The sequence below is a fragment of the Orycteropus afer genome, unplaced genomic scaffold, assembly GCF_000298275.1.
Source record: "Orycteropus afer afer isolate SDZICR_OR568_19922 unplaced genomic scaffold, OryAfe1.0 scaffold00580, whole genome shotgun sequence".
NCBI lineage: Eukaryota > Metazoa > Chordata > Mammalia > Tubulidentata > Orycteropodidae > Orycteropus > Orycteropus afer.
The window spans coordinates 666,149-674,565 of NW_006922167.1; positions in this window are offsets into that span (position 1 = coordinate 666,149).

The following is an 8,417-nucleotide window of genomic DNA, read 5'->3' on the forward strand; positions in this document are numbered from 1 at the left end:
TTTAAATATATCTGCTCTTAACTCAGTATAATATATAGCAGAAAAAAGAAATGAAAAATTGAGATCCTTTTAAGTTCCTGGGGATATTATAATCCTTTCAAATACATTTAAGAATAATTTATGTCAAATGTTACAGCTCAAGCTACAGTTTATTTTTTTCTTTTCAGAGCTTTGCTATCATTTTCTTTTATATTCCTTTTTCTGCCAAAGAAAGTTTACATCTGACATTATGTATTTTCAGTAAGTCTATGGATGAACTTTAAGCGTTGATGCACAACACTTTAGAAGGTCTTCCATTCTTATTCTAAGAATAATAGGGGAAAGTACACGATTCAGATTCAAAAAGTTATGATTGAAAAACTAGTAAACCCCAACCTTATTGTCAAATACTATCCTATGTCTCACTGATCTTCAAAACAATTTGGTGAGGAAGGTATTATTGCCAAATCTGTTTTACAGACCAGCAGCTAAGCCTCATGGAGATTAAAGAAGTCTCTCACTGTCACACAAATAGAATGGAAAATGCCTACAAGGCAGTGTAATAATCACTCCTCGGAAGGAAGGTTGGGCAATCCTACTTCCGTAGTGATACTGCCTCGGAAACCCAAGGAGAGGTCGCTATGAGTCCGGGCCAACTTGACAACAAATAACAGCAACGAATTTTTCTAAAAAACTCACTGCCATGGAGTCAATTCCTACTTATAGCAACCCTCATTGGGTTTCCAAGGCTGTAAATCTTTACAGAAGTAGATCACCCCATCTTCCTTCTGCGGAGTTGCTGGTGGGTTTGAACTGCTGACCTTCTGGTAGCTTTATCCACTACGCCACCAGAGCTCCTTAATAACCAGTAGGCAGTCAATAAATGGTAACTGAGCCTGAAACTACATTGCATTTTAAGATAAATAGTGCTTCTTTGCAGCAATCTCAGATCCTACCACAGTAAATAAGTAAACATGAGTTTCTTCAATTATTTCAGCTTATTTGTGTATTTAATTATTTTTGTAGTTGATCTGATCTTCAAACAGAATATTAAACTTACTTTTTTTTTTTTTTTAAACTCTGTAAGCATTTGAAAAGGAGCTCTGGCGGCATCATGCCTAAGGCATTTGCCTGCTAACCAGAAGGTTGGTGGTTCAAACCCCAGCCACTCTGAGGAAAGGAGTCTGGGCAATCTACTTCCATGAAGATTTACCACTTCAGACACCCAATGAGGGTTGTTATGAGTCAGAATTGACTCCATGGCAGTGAGTTTGAGTTTGGTTTTGAAGCATTTGAAGATAGTCTTTTCAAATTATATTGTATTATGTATATATATACTTGCCCACTACGGGAACTTGGTCAAATCATGTAACTGCCTTAAGCCTCAATGTTCTCTATTTCAAATGATCCTAAGCTCTATTCACAAAGTAAATTATGAAGATGGTGGAAGATAGTTCTTAAAGTTCATACTTGGTCATGATTATTTCTCCAGTGAAGAAGTTAAGGCCATCTTCTCAGAGCAAGGAGTTAACATGGAGATGAAAGCTTGAGAAGAGATAAACTTGTTTGTTCATTCTAACTAAAATAACCAAATATCCCCCATATGTCAGCTACAACTGTACTTGTCACCAGAACTAATACCATTGACAAAACAGGCATGGCCACAATGCTCATAGAGCACTGTGAACTCAGCATAAGTTTGGAAATGCTGTGGTAGAGAATAGGTAATGGAGACAAGTTGAGATGAATAGACTGACTGTCAAACAGTACTGAATTCAAACTCATAATAAACAAGATCTTTTACATCTTGGATTTTGCCAGTGTCCTTGGCTTAATTTTTCATTCTCCAACCTCCTACTTTTTCTACACCCATCAGCCATACACTGTACACACACACACACACACACACACACACAGGCTATGCTCCCACCTTGCTCACTTACTTGCATTTCCCCAAACTCCCATTATTATTCTTTGTTTCATGCCTCTGCACATGCCATTGTCTCTGCCTCAAAGTCCCCTTCTTCCCTTTATTTACCTGGAAGACTTCCAAGTTTCCCTAAAGTGTAAATGCAAGCATTATCTTTGTGATTTTAAGCTTTTCCAAACCACAGAAATGTCTGCTTTGCTCTTGCACAACCTATATTCATTTCCACGCTAGACTCTAATTAGTTGACTGTTGACTTGCTTGAGAGCAGAGATTGTATGTCTCATCTCTTTCCTTCATGCTTATGATGCTTAAGGTTGTACAAACTTGGCTGGGCCATGAGTTGTAGTAGCTTGGGAGTTATGTAATGATTTAATTTGGTAGTTATGTAATGACATAATCATCCTCTGTGATGTGATCTGATATGATCAACCAATCAGTATTAAGGGAAGTTTCCTTGGGATTGTTGCCTGCATCCAGTAGACATATGGACATTCTAGCAAAGCTTGCTCGCTTGCTCTGGATCCTGCACCCAACCAGTCATCATCTGACCTCCAGTACTTGGGTTACATCAGCCTCCACAGCCTGTGAGCCAGCCACCTGCCATCTTATCTGCCCTGCCTTGGATTTGTCAGTCTCCACAACCCATGAGCCAGCAGCCTGTCATCTGATCTATTGATCTTGGATGCATCAGCCCCTGTAGCTATGTGAGTCAGGACAAGCCTCTAGCCTGACTCCTTACCCACAGACTTGGGCCTTGCTAGCCTTTACAACTGTATGAGCCATTTCTTTGAGATAAATCTTTCTCTCTTATATATATGTACACACACACACGTGTGTGTGTATTTTCCTGGTTTTGCTTTTTCTAGAGAACCCAGGCTAAGGCAATGCTGAACATGACAGGCATGCACATATTTCTTAGATCAAATGAATACCTAATTCATATAGACGAACATTGTATACAGGAATTTTCACATGGCAAATGGCCCAGGAGTTGGTTTTTGGTGTCACATGCACCTGTTGCTCTGGCCTTGTGTCACTCTGTCCTGCAGGACCATGACTTCTATCAGCACCATCACCATCCTTATATGTTATCAAAGTAACACCTATTACCAGCTCAGCTTGCTGTCAGATGTTACGTGTATTTTTCTCTACATCACCACTCAGTAGGAAAATCTTTGGAATGTTGCCATATATATTTTGAAAGATTTCCAAGCCCAATCTTAAAACTGTGTAGCAGTTTTTAATTGAACATATATCTTATTTTAACCATGACTCAAAATATATGACACACTGACTCTAGAGAATTCATTAAGTATTGTATCCCTATATAGAGAGATACAAATTTTGGAAATAAATAGAATATGAAAAATTAAAGGAAAGTCAAATCAGCTGCAAGTTTTCATTTCTTAATGCAACTTCAAATCTTCAATAGAAAGTGTAGATGAACAAGAACTGCCTAACAAATCATATATGAATTACCAGTTACTAATAGTAATTTCCATTTTTCTATTTCATTGGATTATGACTTTCTTTAGTCTCTTTCACATTCATATTTTCACTTATCTATAAAATGGAAACAATTCAGGATCTCCACTAGAATGCATATTAACTAAAATTGTAAAAATAAGAAAATTTTATGGGAAAAATAGAGTGGAGGCAGATAACTTAGAAGTTATGGAACTTTGTAACCAGAGCACTAGTAAGAACAATTAACAATCCTGATAAAAAAATGTCAGCATAGTCAAATAGTTATTGGCATTTATGCCCAGTTGGTCAATCTTTGCAGCCTTAATATCTGGAGTTGGTGTTTCTTCTTTAGACGGAAGTCATAAAGGATTGTCTCTCCTAATAGAGCACTTTCATCAAAATTTAAAATCTAACACAGAGTGCAACTTTCTATATGTTTCCATTGTTTTAATACAGGGCAACTGTAGGACAATCCATCCTATTCGACCAGCCGTAACTTCAAAACAACACTCCAAATCGGCATAGTGCTTACAGGTGGCACCTTATTTCTGGACAGCCAGGAGGCCATCGGAAAAAGGGAACCAGTAACTAGCATGGATTGCTCCATAAATATCACATCCTTCCAATCAGAGCTTGAATGTAGGTTAACACATGGAAAATAGCTTTCATTACTTACAAGAATAAACCGCTCCCCCCCAAAAAAAAACCTCAGGGCCATTGAGTCGAATCCGACGCATAGCGACCCCTCCTTGGGTTTCCCAGACGGTTTCACTACGGAAGTAGATTGCCCAATCTTCCTTCTGAGGAGTGGCTGGTGGGTTTGATACACCAGCCTGCTGGTTAGCAGTCAAATGCCTTAGGCACTACGCCACCAGAGCCCCCTTACAAGAATAAGATAATATAAAACCAGTAAAATCCCATTACAAGGAGTCCCCCCACAAAAGCTGTCTGGGTAGAAATGACAACTCTTCCTTGCACACTTCACGTTACACCACGGATGAGTGTCTTAAATTGGACACTACCTACTGCTGATCTCCCCCGGCCAGGCAGATTCACTTGGGTGGACTGTGAGCTTATGCTGTGAGTGAGTCCCCCACCTGCACCGCAGCTGAGGAGACCAAGACAATTTTCTCTCTTAGCTGTTTTATACCCTCAGCCTAAGTGACTTAATTGTATCTTTTTAACAAACATCCTACTGCATCATGCTCCCCTGACTTCCTGAGGAGGGAAGGGGTTAGTCCAGAATGGTGTCTTTTTAATCTTGTGTCTTTTTAATCAGAACTCTGTGAAGGGGTGGGGAGTGGGAGGTGGTTTGTTCTGAGTCCTAAAGATGCCAGTAGAGAGAGGAACAGAGAAAACTAAGGCCACCTGGCTGTCCATGTGAAGGATTTTCTCCTTACAGAAAATGTCACTGCAACTTCTTCATCTGCTTCATCGTTTCCTCAGATAGGACAAAGCATAGCAGTTTTCAAAGCTGCCAAACCAACCTCTCCCTGCAGATCTGAAGATTTCCAGAGTTCTTTCTAAGGCTTTACATATTGCTAAGGAGTTCTCTTTAATTTGAAGAAGGGCTGCACCTGATCACTTCAAAACATTAATATGCTGGGGGAAATCATAAATCTTTATTTCATTGATGACGAAAGAAAAAGGCTGAATGAGATTATGTCTGAAAACTCTTCACATTCCTTGAGATAAAGAGTGTTATGTAGCAAAAAGCAGTAGTACCTCTTTAGGGCCTCACAAATAAGAATTGTTGACATCACTTGCACTTTTAATTTTAAAGGAAGTGTGTTGTTAGTTATGGCAACGCCTACCTTGGCTACCTTCCCAGAAAACTGTGTGCTAAATGCATTGTGCGAAAAACAATGAAGATTTGCTCAATTTTTGCTGTTGACCTAATGATTTGGAGGACACAGTTTCAAACTTCCACAGTGGACTATCATTTTCTCTGGGATGCAGATACTCAAGTAGTATTGGAAAAGAGTTTTGCTGAATCCTGCACAGGTATAAATGACACCTTTCTAAGCCTACCCATTCAACTCAGAAGTCACTGATATGTCAAGGCTTCAATATTTGTTTTGATAAAAGAAATGTATTGGTAAAAAAAAAAAATCTGAAAAATTAGTTACAAATTTGCTGCAGGAATACTTTTCATTTTACCTTATAATCTGAAACTATGTTATGCTTCTGGAAATTATGTGGTTACTATATTATGTAGTATTCTGTTTCAGAATAGGTATTTAGAATTCTCCTCCTGGGTTAGTCCTTGGTAAGTTTCTATCCATTAAATATTATGTGCTTTTAATCCATCTACTCATAGACTTACAAATTTACAGAATGTCAGGATAGATTGATTTTTAGGAATTAGTATTTTTTTTTCACAGATTACATAGTTCATACCCACACAGGAGAAATGAATAGTGGGATATCACCACATTTCTTATAATATAGAGCCTGTTTTCTTTGGGGGAAGAAAGGGTGTGCATGAAGAAATTATTGTCAGCTGACAAAGAGAAAAGATGATATTATCTACTAAACTCATTGCCATCAAGTAAGTCTGGATGCATAGTGACCCTATAGGTCAAAGTAGAAAGCTATAAGATTCATGGAAGCAGACTGCCACATCTTTCTCCTGTGGAGCTGCTGATGAGTTCAAACTGCTGAACTTTCAGTTAGTACTGTGCCAGTACTAGTGTAAGAATTTCACCCCGCACAGAATAAGTGGAACTCCAAGGAGATGATTGTCCATCTTAGTTCATTTCAGTTGAGTTCCTGTTTTATTTGATGGTTGTTGTGTGGAAGACTTGGACCTGAGTGCTCGTATACAAAGGTGAACAATAGAAACAAGGATAATGACATTTTATACCTAAATCATCCTGACCTTACTTTAAGTCTTAGCTTTACCACTTACTAACTGGTGATCTTGGACAAATCACTTAATCCCTTTCACATTCAGCTTCATATATCTCCAGACTAGATAACACTATTCCCTTTCTTTAAAGGATTAAATAAGATATCTTTTGTGCGATCACTAAACATAGTGCCAATTATTCAAGAAGGATTTGTCCACTTAGTTCTAGAGACAGAAGCCCTAAATTTAAGGAATCATAATCCAATGGAGGACAAGTCCACTACTTTACAAATGCTAAAGGGCTGTCACAGACTCATTGCATAAGAGCACATAGGAGAGAAATAGTGTTTCTAATGGAGAATGATAACGAGATATAGGGAAAGAAAATAGAGTTTTTGGCAGTGGCAATAGAATGGAAGAGGACTGTAGACAGAAATGTTTGAGACACTTTCAACACAATTGAAATATACACAAAATGCTGGGGTAGGGCACAGATTATTTTAATATTGTAGATCTATGAGTCAGATCCGACTCGACGGCACATAACAACAACATCTTATTAAAAAATAAAAATAATAATAAAATTCTAAAATGTAGAATGATGAAGAATGTAAAGAACTATGGTTTTCATTCCACAATTTATATAACTGACTTCATTCATTTTCCACATAAATAACTTCTGTGTGCCAAGTATTGTGCTAGGCATTGGGTAACTAGTGGTAGCCAAAAGCAGACAAAGTTCCTGTCATGGAACTTAAAATCCAGAAGGAAAAAGAGCTAAATGAAATAAGTAAGTGCTAAAAATACATAAAGGAGCTCTGGTAGCATAGTGGCTAAGGCACTTGACTGCTCACCAGATGGCTGGCGGTTCAAACCCATCAGCCACTCCTCGGAAGGAAGGTTGGGCAATCCTACTTCCGTAGTGATACTGCCTCGGAAACCCAAGGAGGGGTCGCTATGAGTCAGGGCTGACTCGACGGCACATAACAACAACAACAAAAATACATAAAGTCCTGTGAAGGAAATGAACAAGATACTTCAGTAGCAACGTGTGGAGAACACAAAGATTTAGATAAACTATTTTCAAATGTCTTTATGGAATACTTCAGCTGAATCCTGAAGGGAGGAAAGGAACTACCTACATGGAATCAGGAAAGAGCATTGCAGGGAGAAATCAGAATGAGGGATCTGAAGCTAGAAGCAGACTATGTATCATTCTACTGAGAACTTGATCATCATTCCTGCCATAGCTAGTTGATGAACAGTTGTTAACTAAATGAGTACAATGTGATTCATTTTGAAGATACTGATTAGTGGGTGAACTACTGAGCAAAAGAATGACACAGAGCTGCAATTTTGCAAGCATCTGAATTAGCAAATGAATTGGTGGGGGGAGGACATCAACAGGTGAGAACTAGTTAAGACCCTTTCTAACAGGATTAGAGATACTGAGAATATGGTAGAGGACAATGGTGGTTAAGAGATGCAAAATAGAATGGTTTGGATGGTGAATGACAAGCAGCTCGGTATTCCTACTAGTAAAAGCCTAGCTTGATGATAGCGTGGGAGTAGGCCACAGAGGCCTTGTGTGTATTGCTATAAGACTTAAAATTTTGTCTTGCAGAGAACAGAAACCCATTGAAGAACTTTAAGCAGAAAAATAACTGGTTGTTATTCATACAAGATAGCTAAGAAACAATACGGGGAAATAATATGTCTTTCAGTTTTTATGAGAAATAATTGGTCAATGTTGACAAATACTACAACGTAGTCAGGTAAGATGAGGACTGAAGATAACCTATATAATTTGACAATAAAAATATTTTGCATTTTAGATAGATCATTCTAGTGACAGTGTGAAAGATGAATGTGAAGCCATCTCTTTCCAAATGAATGGAAAGTAAACAAAGGTAAGAGGCTATAATATTCCAGGTGAGAGATAATAAATGCCTGAGATTATTGGGAGATAAAGAAAGGTGAAGACTACTGCAATATTCCAAGTGAGAAATAATGATTGACTGAGATTAGTGGAAGGTAAACAAAAGTAAGAGATTATTGCAATATTTTGGCTGAGAGAAATAATGAGTAAATGAAAGAAGGCAATCATGTCAGAGAGAAAAGGAGCTGTTGATTCAAACTATTTAAGAAGTAGATCCATTTAGTATTAACTGGATGTTTGGAGAGGAGGAG